Raw genomic sequence first — 17,357 nt, forward strand, 5'->3', positions numbered from 1 at the left:
CTGCGCATTAGTCCTATCAATCTTCCATAGTAGAGTGACAAGCGCTACTTGGTGTTTGGAAGATGTCGTCTCCACAAACTTGATTCTAAGCATGCGTACTACTTAGCATTGGTGCACAATAAAGTAAAAGAGAATCTTATAAGACAAAAACTTTGTTCATTTTAAACATTTGTACATTTGCTTACTCCTTTGCTGTGAGATATAGAGATAGCATCCTTAATCTTTTGGAAAGATTATTGTAGGTCTCGGCTATACTCATCTGCAGCCAAGATCTTCCCGTGTACCTTAAGTAGCAAGGGACTTTTTGATCTTCCCTCAATTACCTCCAAAGGTGCTTTTCTCCTGGAGGTATGTACAATATTATTGTAGGTATACTCCGCTAAGGGTAAGTACTTCTCCCATTGGGACCTTTGATCTACTTCCGTTACATAGGCTTTTAGTAGATCAAGAATTGTTAGGTTAGCTATTTCACTTTGGCCATCCATTTGGGGGTGATAGACCGAAAAGAAATAACCTTGTCCCTAAATTCTCAAAGAGACCCTTCCAGAAATTACTGGTCATTCTAGGATCTCTATCCGACATATGGACATCGGCAAGCCGTGGTACTTGAAGATTTGTGATATGAAGAGGGTTGCCATTTGATGGGCTTTGATAGTCTTTTTGACATGTATAAAATGAGCTTATTTACTGAACCTATCTACTATCGTCCATATTCCTGTATTCACATGGATAGACTTAAGCAATCCAAAGATAAAATCCATGGATATGCTCTCCCATGGTGAATTAGGGATTGGCAAAGGTTGAAGCAATCCAGGTTGCTTTCCTCTATCAAACTTTGTCTTTTGGCATACCACACATTTAGAAACATACTCCTGTATGTTTGCTTTCATGGCAGGCCAATAGAAATATGTTTCAATCCCTTTTAGGGTAGATTGAATCCCTCTATGCCCTGTATAAGGAGGGGCATGAGATTCATACATTACTTTCTCAGGTAGTGAGTTAGTAACGCATAGTCTATTGCCGTAGAGAAGATAACCATCTTGTAAGGTAAATGGTTCCCCTTTCTTCCCTAGTGCAAGGGCTGAAATCACATCTCTAAAATCATAATCAATAGCGTACTTATCTATCATAGAAGATAGATCATTGTGAGTTTCTATGGAAACAGCATTCACTCTCGGTCATCTTGAGAGTGCATCGGCTACTTGATTATGCTTGCCAGCAATGTGAGCAATATGAAAATCAAATTGCGAAAGAAAATTTTCCCACCTCATTTGTTTGTCGGAGATCTTGTTTTGCGTCATGAAGTACTTGAGGCTTTGGTGATCCGTCTACAGAATGAAAGGAGTCCCCAATAAATAGTGCTTCCATGAGTCCAAGGCATGCAGAACTGCAAGGAGTTCCTTTTCATATATGCCTAGAGCTTGCTCAATAGGGTCGAGCCTTAGACTTTCATAGGCTATGGCATGCCCTTCTTGGAGCAAAAGAGCTCCAACGCAATCACCACAAGCGTCACATTGGACCTCAAATGGCTTTGAGAGATCCGGCGATGTACGCACAGGTTGAGAGATAAGCTTTTCTTTAGGCTTCTCGAAAGCATTGTTCTCCTTGGTATACCATGTATACCTAACGTTTTTTTTTGTTAGGTCATGTAATGGTCTAGTGATTTGTAAGAACTTTTCTATGAAGCGTCTAAAGTATGCACACATGCCTATAAAGCTTCTTAGTTCATGTGGATTAGGTCATCCTTTTATTACCTCTAGCTTTGATGGATCCATTTGGATGCCATCTTGAGAGATAATGTGACCTAAATATTGAATCTCTTGTAAGAAAAACTCACTTTTCTTTCGGCGAATACAAAGTTTATTCTCTCGTAAGACTTGAAATGTTACTTGGAGGTGTTGCTTGTGATTGTCTAGTGAATTAGAGTAGATGATGATATCATCAAAGAACACTCTAGTAAAGGTTCGGTGAGGCCTGAATAGCTTCTTCGTCAAGCGGTTGCATGTGGCTGGTGCATTGGTCAAGCCAAAAGGCGTGACAATATATTCGTAAAGACCAAACGTAGTGCAAAATGCGGTCTTTACAATGTAATGGCATTGGCCTATTTAATTTGAGAGTAGCGGAAATTAATCAGAGTATTTTTTAGAAATGACTTTGTGAACGTAGCGGGTGAACATAATTCAAGATAGCAACATAATCATAGCAATTAGCTAACTTGGCATGAACAATACTTTTGCAAGAGAGAGAATTTAGAGAACATGACAACAGTTGAGGACCAGATTTATGTGGAGCCGGTCCCCCCTCCAATAGGCATTTGTATTATGATTTCTCCCATTAAGAGAGACTTGTTACAATACAATCGTTGTGTTCCTTGTGACCTAGGTGATGCAATGAAGATGGAAAGCTTCATGCATCACAAACATAACATAAACTTGAAGAAAGCTTTAACTATCCCAAGCCTAAGTGAAGAGGAAGAAGAAACATTTCGTAGGAGAAAGAATTAGTTCCTCACTTATCATAACTATTGTTGCTAGCATACATAATTGCATAGTAATGAAGAAGAAGGAGATGGCAAGCTTAAGCATTGAAGCATGGCTCTTGGTTGGATTTGCACTCCATATCCAAGAGTGTTGGTGTAGGCTCTCAACCTCTACTTGCTTGGAGAAGGAGAGGGAGCTCTTGCACTTTGCATAGCACACAATGAGAGTGTTTTTGATTGTGTGTGTGTGTGAGAGTATACCCCCTAAGCAACCCCCTAGCTTGCTTGGGTCGACCCCCCCTTGTAGCTCATGCTTGAAGCTCATTGGACCCCTCCAGGCCTAGCCAATCACAAGCAGGAGGCACTACAAACAGCAAGGGTAGCCTTGAGACAAGTATCCCCCATTCCCCTTTGAGAGAGAGGGCTAGATAAATGCTAAACCATTTAATTAAATCTCCTAAATTATTATTGGACCCCTTGGGTGGCCAACCAATAGGCTTCAGGCACACCATGAGGAGGAACTTGACAAGTGTCCCTTTTGCTTTCTTTGTACAATGTATGCCTTGTGTGAGTGTGTGGGTGTTCTCTCTCATCCCCCCTCATGTAGGGCTCGCCCCCTCCTTGTAGGGATTGAATCTTTGACTTTTTGACACCTCAAGCCCCTCATGCATAGGCCCAGTTCCCACCACAAGCTTGGCTCATAAGCACTTTAAGCTTGGGCTGGGTTCTCACCTCAAGTGCAACCCTAGCATCTCAAGCATGTCAAGCACCTCAAGCATCTCAATAATAAAGCACCTCAAGCATCAAGCACCTCAAGCACCTTAGTCATCAAGCAGGACAAGCACCTCGAGCTGGGTCGGGTTCCCGCGCCTCAAGCTCAGCCCTAGCTTACCTAAGGTCAAAGGTCTTTTACACACATTATTGGAGGTCTTCAATGAAGCTAACCCTAAGGTCTTATGCTCCATTTGTTAGCCTTGATCTTTGATAGACCATCTCTCATTTGGGCCCCTTTACCATTGGCCCCGTGTTGAGATAGATCTATAAGCACATGTCTATATCTTAACACTTGTTCCTGTTTATTCTCCCACATTAAGTGATCAATTTAATATGAGAAAATTATTTGGGTTGGTTAAATATTAGATATTAGATTTTATGACATTACCTCTCTCTTGAAATCATAGTCGTCCTCAACTATGAGGTAGAAGAGATAAAGCCTTAGTCATTAGTCAATTTTACTTAGCGGGTAGAGGATCCCGTTTTACCCTACGACATCTTTCCAAGATGGATGACTAATCCTTTTGGTGCTTGGGAGACATAGCTTCCGCAAGCATGTCTGCTCTTTAGTTCATTTCATTCTCCCAAAGAAGAGTGACAAATTCTACTTGGTGTTTGAGAGACGTCGTCATCACAAACATGATTCTAAGCATGCATACTAGTTAAATTTGTGCACAATTAAAAAGCGGACTAGTCTTATAAGACAAAAACATGAGTCATTTAAAATAAATTTGTACATTTGCTTACTCTAATGTAGCATTGTAAGCATTGACAAGGTTCATACTATCCTTAAGCTGTATTCCATGCATCCATCGAGCATCTTCAAAAGGATAATTTTTGAACTTAATAAGATACCGTCGGTTAATCTTACCATGTCATAGTACCTTGTCTTCATGCCGAAGGACAGCTTCGGGTTGTAGCACCTCTTCTTGGTCTTCAACTTCGGGAGGGTCTTCAATAATTGGTTCGGTTGGTGGCTCTTCTTTGTAGGGCTTAAGTAGGCTTACATGAAAGGCATTGTGTATGAGCCAATGGTTGGGCAACTTGAGTTGATAAGACGTCTCATAGATGGGCTTCAAGATTTGGAAAGGACCATAGTATCTTTTTGCTAGTTTAGCATAATACTTTTGATGGCCCGTAGGATTTTTGCCGGTTGTTTGCCTTAATCGAGCCTTAGGAAACTTGAGTAAGACCCAATCATTTTCTTTGAGCATTAAGGCTCTTCTCTGCTTATCAGCAGCAGCTTTTTGCCTTTGTTGAGAGATGGATATAGCCTCCTTAATCTTTTGAAAATATTCTTGTAGGTCACGGCTATACTCATCGGCGGCGAAGATCTTCCCATGTACTTTGAGTAGCAAGGGACTTTTAGGTCTTCCCTCAATGATCTCAAAAGGTGCTTTTCCCATAGAAGTATGTACAGTATTATTGTAGGCATACTCTATGAGAGGTAAATACTTTTGCCATTGTGAGCGTTGATCTACTTCGGTAACATAAGTCTTGAGTAGATCGAGTATCGTAAGATTGGCTATCTCACTGTGGCCATCCGTTTGTGGGTGATAGGCCGAAGAGAAATTCAATCTTGTTCCTAGATTTTCAAAGAGACCTTTCCAGAAATTACTGGTCATTCTAGGATCTCTATCTGACACGATGGATGTGGGTTATCCATGGTGCTTGAAAATCTGAGATATGAAGAGAGTCGCCATTTGATGTGCCTTAATAGTCTTTTTGACAGAAATAAAATGTGCTTGCTTGCTAAACCTCTCAACTACTGTCCATATTCTTGTATTCCCATGGATAGACTTGGGTAATCCAAAGATGAAATCAATGGACATACTCTCCCATGGTGAATTTGGGATAGGCAATGGCTGGAGTAATCCAGGTTGCTTCCCTCTATCATACTTGGTCTTTTGGCATACTACACATTTTGAAACATACTCTTGTATGTCCACTTTCATGGTAGGCCAATAGAAGTACGTCTCTACTCCTCGGAGAGTGGGTTGAATACCTCTATGCCCCGCATATGGAGGAGCATGGGATTCATACATAACTTTCTCAGGAAGTGAATGGGTAACACATAGCCTATTGTTTGCCGTGGAGAAGATAACCATCCTACAAGGTGAATGGTTCCTCTTTCTTCCCCAAAGCAAGGGCTAACATTATGTCTCTAAAGTCAGGGTCAGTAGCATACTCATCTATCATAGAGGATAGATCATTGTGAGTAGCTATAGACACCGCATTAACTTTGGGTCATCATGAAAGTGCATCGGTCACTTGATTGTGCTTACTAGCTATGTGAGCAATATGGAAATTAAATTGCGAAAGAAAATTTTCCCACCTCATTTGTTTGTCGGAAAGCTTGGTTTGCGTCATGAAATACTTGAGACTTTGGTGGTCGGTTTGTAGGATAAATGGAGTCCCCAATAGGGCATGTAGAACAGCTAAAAGATCTTTCTCATAAATTCCCAAGACTCGTTCATCAATATTGAGCCTCCGGCTCTCATATGCTATGGCATGCCCTTCTTGAAGAAAAACTGCTCCAAGGCAATCACCACAAGCATCACATTGGACCTCAAATGGCTTTGAGAGATCCGGAAGCACGAGGACTGGTTGGGAAGTAAGCTTCTCTTTGAGCTTTTCAAAAGCATTTTGCTCCTTAGCAGTCCAACCAAACTTAACGTTCTTCTTAGTTAAGTCGTGTAGTGGTCCTGCTACTTGAGAGAATTTTGCTATGAAGCGTCTATAGTAAGCGCACATACCAACAAAGCTTCTTAGCTCATGTAGATTTCTTGGGTTAGGCCATGCTTTTATTACCTCTAACTTTGATGGATCCATTCGGATACCATCTTTAGAGATAATATGACCTAGGTATTGAATCTCTTTTGGTTGAGAAAAAGCTTGTTCTCCCTCAATGCTTGAAAAATCACTTGGAGATGTTGCTTATGTTCCTCCAAAGACTAGGAGTAGATGATGATATCATCAAAGAACACTCTAGTGAATTTGCGGTATGGTCTAAAAATTTTCTCTATCAAACGATTGAACGTAGCTGGTGCATTAGTAAAGCCGAAAGACATGACTAGATATCATAAAGACCAAACGTTGCGCGAAACGCGGTCTTTAAGATATCTTCATCCACTATCCTTATTTGATGATAGCCACTCTTAAGGTCAATCCTACTGAAGTAGGTAGAGACTTGTAGCTTATCAAACAGATCTTCTACCCGAGGTACGGGAAATCTGTTTTTGATAGTGATATGGTTTAGTGCTCGATAGTCCACACACATACGGTATGTACCATCTTTCTTTTGCACTAAAAGGACTGGCGAACAAAAGGGAGAGGAACTAGGACTCACTATCCCTTTGTCTACCAGCTCTTGTACTTGCCTCATGATCTCCTCTTGTTGAGCTTGTGAGACTCGATAAGGAGGCTTGTTAGGTGGTGAGCTTCCAGGAAGGAGCTCAATGCGATGGTCATCATCCCCTCGTTTTGGAGGTAAGTTCATACGGATATCATCGATGAACACATCTTGGAATCCTTTTAGAAAATTAGACAAGTCTAACTCTTCTTGATTCCTACCATTTACATTTGATGAAACATCTGTATCTTTTAGAGACTCTTTGATAAAAATCATGTACGCAGAAACTGAGCTCTTCATTGACTTATCAAAAGCAAGAGGATTTACAAGTGGAATAGTGTGACCACGCTCACTAGCATCTATATGCATGTTCTTTCCCCTATAGGTGAAGTAGATTCTCCTTTCATGGAACTTCATGTTGGCAGCCATGCGATCAAACCATGGTGCCCCTAGGATAACATCCTCATGTTGGAGAGGAGAGATGAAGAATTCTTCTTTGTCGACATAGCTTTGGACATGAAGCCTCAACTTCCCAATCAAGGGAGTAACGGAGGCTTGTTGTCCCTTGAAAGCTGCATCAACCACTACTATATCTCCCATCTCAAAAGCTTGAATGCCCAACTCGGTGGCCAACTCCGTTAATATGAAGTTGAGAGTAGAGCCAGGGTCAAACAAGATGAAGGCATCATCCTCTCTTACCTTTCCCCAAGCATAGGAAAGTGATGATCCTTTGCAATGAGCATCCTCTTTTGGAGCTTCGATGGTGGAAGCCCTAGGAGTCTCATTGCGAGTATTCTTCTTGGGGCAAGAACGATAGCCATGTCCTTGCTCCCCACACTTGAAACACTTATGGTCCTTGCGAAAAGCTTTAAGCTCTTCAGGAGAGAGTTTGTTTTTACCTTTGTAAACTCCCTTCTCCTTGGACCCATTGTTGTTGTTGCTGGAAGTGACTTGGGAAGTATTTTGAACATTGGTTTTCCCCTTTGCATCATTTTTGTCTTTGTTTTCCATGGGCTTGACATTACGTCTAGCCCCTTGATGGAAATTGATGCGTGAAGCAACCATGGTGTGATGGATTACTTCGCTAATAGTACCAGGCCGTTGAGAGTTGATGTATTCGGCCATCTGTTCAGGTAATCCCGCACAGAATTGCTGCCTTTGCTCGACAAAGTCTATCTTTTGAAAGACAGTAGCTTTGAGATGTAAATCCCAAAACTTTTCTACGTACTTGTGGATAGACTCATGAGAGAGAAGCTTCAAGCTGCGCCATACAGTAAGCACTTTGTCTTTTGCATCGCTTGCAAGGAATTGCTTCATGATGGAAACTCGTAGAGTTTTCCATGTCTTTGGGGCTTCACCATTGAAATGAAGGCTAGCCCACCATTGACGAGCTGATTTTTGGAAGTGCATAGCTACATGGTGTAGCTTGGAGGACTCTGTGAAGCCCTCGTCTCCAAAGGCCGCATCAAATTGCTGGATGAAGGCCAACACTTTGTCGGTATCACCAAAGGTGCCATCATAGGTGAGAAAAGAGATACTCTTTCCTCCCTCCTTGAACTTCTTTAGCTTTTGTGACTTTCGCCATGCAGGAAATGATTTGCGATGTCCTCCCCTCTTGTATTCTCTAGGCGAATAGCCATAACTTTCATCGGAAGAGGAGGAAGGTGAAGAAGAACCAGAAGAGGGTGACCTCTTCCTTTGTTTCCTCTCTTGCCTATCAGAGTGATGAGGAGAAGGACTATGTGTTGATCTTTTCCTCTTGGGAGGAGTGGGCGATCGTCTAGACCGCCGTCTTCGTGGAGCCACATCTTCAGAGGAACTTAAACTTTCATTGCTTTCTTGCTCTTTGGATTCCTCCTCTCGAATGGGAGAGAGTATTCTTTTGGGGGTCTCTTCAAGAGGCCTCCTAAGCTCTCTCTCTCCTCTAGGAGAGGAAGGGAAATTCCATAAGCACGAAGTTGTTGAGTAACTTCCGCTTGCAATGCAGGGTTGCCCATAGCTTGCTGCAACCTAGTGACGAGATAATTCACAAACATGGGAGCATCATCATTAGCACCTTCATGTGCAAAATAAAAGCTATCAATGTTCATTCTACTCTCTTGATTATTGTCGGCCATGTTAACAAAATTTATGTATGTACTTAGTGTATGCTTTGGCAATTCAAAACCTTAGTTGCCACTCCTCTTAGCCTTTGAAAATCGGCTCTTAAGTATCTACACCCACGGCTCGAAGTGGTTAATTATAGAGAGTAGAGGAGTAGGTCTAACATAGCAGAGTTGCCGAGGGCTAGCTCCTTTCGGACTTCTTATGGCTCAATAATGGTAAAGCCATAGGCAAGTCTAAAAAGACTCCATTATTAAGTCCAAAGCTCTCGAGGTGTGCACCATCCCCCACATAGTGGGCTCAACAAAACCGATAATAGATCCCAGTTCCACTTACCCTAATATAATTAACAACATCAACCATTTATAGGCTACTTAAGGACCTCTCTTCTTAAGCAAGAAAAGAGAAACCAAATGCTCTATTACCAATGTAATGGAATTGGCCTATTTAATTTGAGAGTAGCAGAAATTAATGAGAGTACTTTTGAGAAATGACTTTGTGAACATAGCGGATGAACATAATTGAAGATAGCAACATAATCATAGCAATTAGCTAACTTGGCATGAACAATACTTTTGCAAGAGAGAGAATTTAGAGAACATGAGAACAGTTGAGGAACGGATTTATGTGGAGCCGGTCCCCCCTGCAATAGGCATTTGTATTATGATTTCTCCCATTAAGAGAGACTTGTTACAATACAATATTTGTGTTCCTTGTGACCTAGGTGATGCAATGAAGATGGAAAGCTTCATGCATCATAAACATAACATAAACTTGAAGAAATCTTTAACTATCCCAAGCATCATTCCCAAGCCCTCAAACACCTTTGAAGGTGAAGAGAGCTAGCAGGGAATGAGGGTAGGGAAGAGGAAGAAGAAACATTTCGTAGGAGAAAGAATTAGTTCCTCACTTATCATAACTATTGTTGCTAGCATACATAATTGCATAGTAATGAAGAAGAAGGAGATGGCAAGCTTAAGCATTGAAGCATGGCTCTTGGTTGGATTTGCACTCCATATCCAAGAGTGTTGGTGTAGGCTCTCAACCTCTACTTGCTTGGAGAAGGAGAGGGAGCTCTTGCACTTTGCATAGCACACAATGAGAGTGTTTGTGAGTGTGTGTGGGTGAGTATACCCGTAAGCAACCCCCTAGCTTGCTTGGGTCGACCCCCCCTTGTAGCTCATGCTTGAAGCTCATTGGACCCCTCCAGGCCTAGCCAATCACAAGCAGGAGACATTACAAGCAACAAGGGTAGCCTTGGGACAAGTGTCCCCCTTTCCCCTTTGGGAGAGAGCACTTTATAAATGCAAAATCAATTAATTAAATATCATAAATTATCGTTGGACCCCTTGGGTGGCCAAGCAATAGGCTTCAGGCACACCATGAGGGCAACATGAGGAGGAACTTGACAAGTGTCCCTTCTGCTTTCTTTGTACCATGCATGCCTTGTGTGAGTGTGTGGGTGTTCTCTCTCATCCCCCCTCATGTAGGGCTCGCCCCCTCCTTGTAGGGATTGAATATTTGACTTTTTGACACCTCAAGCCCCTCATGCATAGGCCCAGTTCCCACCACAAGCTTGGCTCATAAGCACTTTAAGCTTGGGCTGGGTTCTCACCTCAAGTGCAACCCTAGCATCTCAAGCATGTCAAGCACCTCAAGCATCTCAATAATAAAGCACCTCAAGCATCTCAAGCACATTGCTTGCACATTGCTCTTCTGCAGATGGTCCCCCTTTGGATCCCTTTTTTCCCTTCTTTGGATCCCTATTGTGACCACTCTACTAGCTTTACCAATATATTTAGGAGAAGTAGATATTAGTTATTATGACACAGGATGTGTTCCAAAAGTTCATTATCTCGAAAGTATTTTGAACGTGATGTGTTCACAGCTCACGAATGGGATTCTTGGACATAGTGTGCTCTACAATTCAATTCTCTAAGAGACAACCGATGCTCAAGATGGCATTATGCTCAGGTACAAAGTTGAGGGTAGCATATCATTGCCAAAGGTTGGTTGGTTTAACTCTCTCTCTCTCTCTCTCTCTCTCTCTCTCTCTCTCTCTCTCTCTCTCTCTCACACACACACACACACACACACACTTTGTCTCATCTCATGTCCATTCCCTAAGGATTGGTTCATAGGCTAAAGCCCATCCTCATCAAACCTCCCCTTGGAATTTACACTTTGACAAATTTAGAAACACTCATATTTTAATAGTGGCTCAGACCATACTTACAAGGTGCCTATCATAGCTCATACTCATAAGAGCCTACAAGTGGCTCATAAATCATAGATGAATCATAGGTGTCAAAGTGCCTCATCTCATAATATCCTCCGCTTATTAGTGCTCATAATTGAAACCAAGCACTCCAAGTCTATCTCCAAAAAGATACAATAGAATGAGGTAGAGGACAATAATTGTATGTGCTCTTGAAAATGTTTGAATCAATCATAAACAAAGTGAGTGGATCCATGATCCTCAACATGTCTTTCTACAACATTTTCTCTATCTTTGGTCATCTTCTTTTTGTTGGGGTTGTTGATCTGTGAAGTAACATTTTACAAGTAGATGACATACTTTGCTACAACGGACGTATTATTTATTTTTTTAGCATTCCTTTGCTTGGTGGCCTAGCTTTCTACATGTATAGATTTAGTTGAAGCTAGATACACTCCTCCCCTTGAGTTGTATAGGGTCCTTTTCTTTCTTTCCTCTTCTTGCAAAGAGTTGAAAATTGCTTGAAGATTTGAGAAGGCTCTCTCTATTCTAAAACAGTGACAATGTGGTCATATTGGCTTGGAAGTGTCCCTAGTAATAATGCAACTTTTTCCTCTTCTTGTACATCAACTTTGATGCCGGTAAGTTGTGGAACTATGATTTTGAGTCTATTGGTTAGACTTGGAATGTCCTCCCCAACATCCTCCGTAACCCTATGCTATTGTCTTCAAAATCACCTTTTTTTTTTTTTTGCTCTAGATCCAAAGTTTTTTCCCAATGCCTCCCAAGCTTTGAAGCACATGTGCATTCATCAATGAGGCAAACAAAGTTTTTGTGCAGGGTTGTGATAATAATGCCTAAGGCTCATTGGCTTGGAGGTCGGTGGTGATTTTTGATAATGATGCCCTGGTTTGTGTGTGGAGTCTAACTATGGTTGCTTGTTTAGGAAAGTTTTGATAATGCTCCATAGGTTCTTTCCCCTATGTTTGGCTTTAGAAGTGGTCTTAGGTACCTTCTTGGAGAGTCTCCAATAAAGATGTCAATATTAGCCTCCTGTACAATGGATAGATAATTATGTCACCCCCAAAAATAAATATGACAGATAAATCCATATTGATTCAATGTGTGTTATGCTTGTAAGTTATGTTTTTGGAGTGTGAATTGTTTATAATGGCTTTGCATCTCTTTCAATTGCCTCCCTCTTCACTCGAGATTTTGAAGTCTGCCCAAGCTTATTACAGAGTCAAATTACCACTCTTTTTAATTTTTTTCTGCTTCAATCCTTGACAACTTTTCCTTTTCTCCTTACTTGCTAGATTTTTGTTGGTCTCTCTATTTTCCTTGCCTAGTTTTAGTGATGATCTCTGTGGACCTCTATTTTCTCGCCCCTCTACCTTTAATTCCCCTTGATTATTTTCATTTTTCCATTTTGCTCTTTTGGGCATTTAATCTATTTGTCATTCTTGTTCTTTGGTGGTTTATCTTTAGATTTTTGGAATTGATCGAAATGCAAGCACTCTTCCTTGCCAACTCAACCATGCTTTAGCACTCTATTCCATATTTTCATTATGCCACATCTTAACGCAATCATAAGATTCCACATGGAATATATAAGCTCATTTGCTTGCAGATTTTGGAATCTATTGGACCCCCTTAGATCTTGCCTTATATTGTTGTCCGGTTGCCTCGTTTTTGTTCGTGAAACATACAAGGCATTGTTTCAAGCAACTCTTCAAGAGAGCATTTATCATTTTTCCAAGTTGATGCAAGCACACTTGAAAGACGGGAAAAAAAGAGGAAGGGGACAAGAGATTCATTTTCCCCCTCCATATGTATTTGTACCTTTTTGCATGTGTACTAACCTCCACCTAGTTTTGGGCGTCAGAACATAGTCATTAATGCAATTTTGCATCCTAAAGTAGGTTATTCACTTGTGAATTTGAAACAATGAGGCTTCGTTCTTTCCTCACCTCTTACCCTCTTGGCTACACTGATCACTCTTGGCCACACTAGTAAGTCTTCTTCCACCATCCAGAGAAGGTAAGAAAGAAGAAAGGGGATAAATTTGTAAGGTTAGATTCCATGTTGATTGACTAGGCATAACTAGTTTAATTGACTAGGCAACATATGTCTAAACCCAAATTTCCAAATGTTTGGTTAGGTAGCTAATAGTTTGTCCAAATTCTTCAAGGGCGCTAAAAGAACACCCCTTTTGGAGTGAAACTAAGCCCAAAAAATTGGCACAAACAAGAAAAAAAAATCAATATGCGACTCTAGGGGGCAAAACACCCTCAGCGAAAACAAAAAAAAAAACACTTAAACTTGTTTTTATTCTTGTATGTGCAAGGGGTGATTCTTGTAGAGCATAGTCTCTTGCATGTAATATGGGTCAAGTAATTTGTGGCTACAACCCTTGTTTGAATGGCACCTAGAATGTGATACATTCAGATAAACTATTGCACAATATTGACTATGAATTTGCAATTGATTCTAGTAGATAAGGACAAAAATAAATTCATGTGGTGATAGTCAAAACAAAAAAATTAGTGAACTTTATATAGCAGAAGCATTCATTTGTTTGCTAAGAGGTCTTTCTCATAAATTGTGATGTGAAGTCCGTTTAATCCTAAGCTTCTGGTATCCTTTTGTGGTATTTTGATTATATGGAATGGAAAATTATCATCAAATTTATCATAGTCTACAAGGCATGGAATGTCAAGAGTTTGATGGAATGAAGAGGCGCACCCAACTTAATCTTAAGAAGTTATGGTTATCCTTGGTATTTTAATTTGAAGGGATAGAATCCATGGAGTAATCATAGTCTCTAAGAAATGGATGTCAACCCCACAAAAGGAAGATGTGCACAATGAAAGGCTTGTGGGTTGCAGTCTAATAAGGGACTCAACTACAAAAGGCATAACCAGCAAAGTGGCTCAATTGCAGGGGCTACCATCTACCAAATACCAAGCTACCTAAAATATTCAACCACACCTATTTAAAGGCCACTTGCAATTTTTTTGTACGTGAGGAGTGAATGTTGTGTAAGAGAGGGGTAAATGCAATCTATAAGCTAAATTCACTCTTCCATCATTATGGTATGCTATGAGTTGTGTACTCTCGTTCTCTATCCACGTCCTTTACTAAGTTGAGAGAGAGAGAGAGAGAGAGAGAGAGAGAGAGAGAGAGAGAGAGAGAGAGATCTCTCTCTCTCTCTCTCTCTCTCTCTCTCTCTCTCTCAACTTAGTAAAGGACGTGGATAGAGAACGAGAGTACACAACTCATAGCATACCATAATGATGGAAGAGTGAATTTAGCTTATAGATTGCATTTACCCCTCTCTTACACAACATTCACTCCTCACGTACAAAAAAATTGCAAGTGGCCTTTAAATTCTCTCTCTCTCTCTCTCACACACACACACACACACACACACACACACACACACACACACACACACACGAGAGAGAGAGAGAGAGAGAGAGAGAGAGAGAGAGAGAGAGAGAGAGATGTATTGTGCGAGGAAAAAAAATTTGTTGTCTTCCACCCCCAGACTAGTAGCACCAGCCGTGTATATCTACACTCTAGTTTGCAACTTGACCCTTGTCAAATGATATTCATATGTTGCACTATTATGCCAAATATTGCTTTGAAATGCCAAAGACGTGTTGTAATGCCAAAGCTTATACTAAAATGTCAAGGGATGGTTCAACATTGAGGTTGCTAATTGTAGTGGGTCAATTCAAATGTCAAGCTTTATTCGTTATTTATCAAGATCCAAGGGCAAATAATTCTCAAAGGCAATGAATGTTTTTCACTGTATGATAAATTTTATCTATTAGTGCAAATGATGTCCTTCCTACATTCATCAATTGTTGTTTTTCAGGCACGTCAAGATAACAAATGATGAAGATCATGTTGTCATGTCCTTGTAATAATCTAAAGTCACTACTCTTAAAGTGTAATATTTAGTCAGTGTCTTTAATTTTTCGTACATTTGGATGTCACCAAATATACCTAAGTAAAGATTGCCAAGTTTGCAAATAAGCACGTAGCTATAGGTTCTTTAACAAGGAGGTGAATTACACATCCTCATTATATAAAAATTGCCAAAAGATGGTTACCAAGAGGTACTATTATCATAGCACTCATTTAAATTACAAAATGTCATAACATAAGCAATATGTGCATTTGATTACCATCATTTACTGAAGAGAACTCTTTGCTTTGGGACATTGGCTCATCAATCACAAGATTACCATCAATAATAATTATTAGTACATATATTCATCTCTAGGTGGTATGATCCCTCCATGCTGGCTAGAAAGGGATAATTACTTCAAAAATGTGATGGACTAGGGTATCTAGTCTCTTCATTAGGTATAGAACTATGTGGAAATAATAGACTCTTTTTGGTTCAGGATTTACAATAAGGCAAGCTTAGGCAAAAAATAAATGATTAAGAGGGAGAAGTTTTGCAGGCCCGTCCAAATTGGCGTGATTGGGTTCTTTGCTTCAACACTCCCCCCTCCCAGCTTCTTGCCGTCCTTGACAAGACTTCATTCCTTCAGAAAGGGCTTTTGTTGTTTTTGTTCATCGATGTATTGTTTGAATTCTAGCATCATTTGTTGTACTTGATCTTCCTCATGTGGCTTGTACATTCTATTAAGGGGTTTTCTCATTCGTGGAGGGTGTAGTCCACAAATCTCAGCCAAAGATCCTTGCAAATTAGCATGAACATTGTGGAATCCATCTCAAAGTATCCCATATAGAAAGCCTTCTTGAACATCTGCATGTAGTGGCTTGGGAGGAACATAATTTTGGAGAACATGCCATAGATTACCTTCATCTTGGGGGTATCATTCAAGTTGAAGATAAGTCCTTTGTAGCCCTCCAAGAATAATGTCCATTTTACTTTGGTTGCCTTTGTATTTCTAAAAGTGTTGATACATGCGGAAAGCATGTAGCAAATCTTTAGCATCATTTTGCATGCTATATCTAGCTTTTCTTGAACTAGGTTGATCATATGCTTGGTAGCCTTCCTCTTGTAAGCAAGTGAAGGTGCCTCTCTAGGTTCGGGGAAGACCGGGTAGTTTAGACATGTGGGGTGAGAGACACGCAATTGCTTGAAGTCAGACCACCTTCTCCTCTTGATGATTGGGTAGTGTGTTGGGTCGATTTAAAGGTGGGTTGGAGCAAAAGAATTCACTATTATTGCCTCTTGTTCTCCCCCATGAACTGAAATTTCCAATATGGCCTAGTCTCTTTAGTTTGTTATGTGGTTCATTCCAAAAGGTTAGCATCCTTGTAACTCCCCTCGACATCTTGTAGAAGTGCCAGTAGTAGCTCTTTATTCTTTTTTATTGTCAGTCACTTGAGTGGTGGATAGGGAAGTTCTGACTCAGGAATCACCTCTTGTATCTATTTTGGAGTGATGTATTTTAGTATATCTAATTTTAATAAATGATGCTCGTAGCAGAGGTTCCTGGCCACAACTTCCCTAGTCACTTCCCAGTGTTCCTCCAATAGATGTGACTACTCTTGAGGTATTTATGGGGTTCAGTTGAAGTACCCACATCCACCGGGCCTTTGAACTGCTTTGCACTCCCACTTTGTCTCTTCTATTGCAATTTTGCGATCTGCTTCTTATATATGTTATTCTACTCATACCTACTTGTCAGGATGAGCAAGGGACCTTTTGCCTCTAGTCATCTGTTTTGATTAGTTATTCAATCTTTACGCACATTTATTGATATTCTTTGCTTCTTAGCTAATGTTGCTAACTCTTTGGCACTTTGATGGGCTTGTTAATATTTCTTTTCTTTTTGGTCCAAGGCAAGTTTATCGTTTTGAACTAAACTCTCATGTATTTGCTAGGCCATCAGTTCTTCTTTATAAAGCTCCTTGTACTTTGCCAGCTCTACACTGACATGTGCTAATTGTGCATCTCTTCTTTGCAGATCTTCTACCAAAATTTTGTTGGTTTCGACCAACTCTTTGTTTTCACTCCTTGTTTTATCCATCTCTTGCTATATGTTGACCACCCCTAGGTTGAGATTGGCATTGCTCTCTTATTCTCTCTCGTATTTGAGAGTTATTTTCATGATTTCCTTATTTAGATCCTCATCCAACTTAGAGATCAATGCTACCTTGGCCATACTAGACATTGATTCTTGAATGAGTGGCCCTTGACAAACATCTTGTGTTGTTTCTATGGCAGTTTCTGTGATGGACTCCTTGCAAGATCTCATCTTGCTTTACAATTGAGTGGTTTTCTCTACCCTATGCTCTGATCTATCTCCATGTGGATCTTCCTAAAGAGAGCGTCTAGGCAAGGATTTCAACCCTGCCCTCTGGTGCTTTCTCCACATTTCTGTATCTTTGTAGTTGCATGGAGTATTTGTCGATGCTAATCTTCTAATAAGATAGGTAAA

The sequence above is a fragment of the Adiantum capillus-veneris genome, chromosome 20 (genome assembly GCF_014529385.1).
Source record: "Adiantum capillus-veneris isolate H3 chromosome 20, ASM1452938v2, whole genome shotgun sequence".
In the NCBI taxonomy this organism is placed as follows: domain Eukaryota; kingdom Viridiplantae; phylum Streptophyta; class Polypodiopsida; order Polypodiales; family Pteridaceae; genus Adiantum; species Adiantum capillus-veneris.